At 38.7% G+C, this 755-nt stretch overlaps 1 non-coding gene across 1 annotated transcript; it reads right to left on the bottom strand.

The window, feature by feature from the left end:
- Positions 1-436: 436 nt before the first annotated feature.
- LOC145394605 (5S ribosomal RNA) lies at positions 437-555 on the bottom strand. Its single transcript, XR_013896462.1, has one exon. It is a non-coding gene; the product is annotated as a 5S ribosomal RNA (ribosomal RNA).
- Between the last annotated feature and the right edge of the window lie 200 nt (positions 556-755).

The raw sequence follows: 755 nt of genomic DNA, 5'->3' as shown, positions 1-755 counted from the left end.
AAATATATATATATTGTTATGGTTGACGATTTGTTTATGTCAGCTAAACTCCCCTTCCCCCGAACACCCTTATCACAGTTGGGCCATACTAGGCTCCAGGTGAAAGAAAAGAGTGACGCAGTTACCTTCGTCTGTGGTTGTTCAACAAATGTGAAAATGAAAGAGTAATTTTGGAAGATCAGAAATGACTGTTAGATGAGTAAAAGTCCGGCATTACATATTTGCACAGACACACATAAATATATATATATATATATATATATATATATATATATATATATATATATATATATATATATATTTTTTTTTTTTTTTTTCATTCATTGCCAGACGCCATGTATCCCAAACGGGGTGGCCAACGGCTTAGAGTTAATTGTTTTACAGGGAGGGGCACTAATCCTCCACCAACCCCACTTGACACGTAGGGAGAACGTTATGCCAACAGTATCTGGTGCTCCCAGGCGGTCACCCATCCAAGTACTAACCAGACCCAACATTGTTTAACTTCGCTGATCGAACGGGAAGCGGTGTACTCAACGTGGTATGGCCGTTGGCATATATATATATATCATCAGCAGTTTAAGTATCCACTGCAGGACTGGCCTATCCTGACCAAAGTCAGGGCGATAGTCAATGTATCTCTACCAAGTGGCTTACGCTGTCTGGTAGAGATTGTATGTAGAGTGAGAAGTGCTTGTAAGTGTAACTATAGTGTTGGAGTGGCTTTGGATTTTTTTTTTTTTTTTTTTAATGTG

Source organism: Coenobita brevimanus, chromosome 27, assembly GCF_032717465.1.
Source record: "Coenobita brevimanus isolate Jiangsu-jjx chromosome 27, ASM3271746v2, whole genome shotgun sequence".
In the NCBI taxonomy this organism is placed as follows: Eukaryota; Metazoa; Arthropoda; class Malacostraca; order Decapoda; family Coenobitidae; genus Coenobita; species Coenobita brevimanus.
Note: the sequence above shows the minus strand (reverse complement) of the source record. Positions and strands in the feature narration are given on the sequence as shown.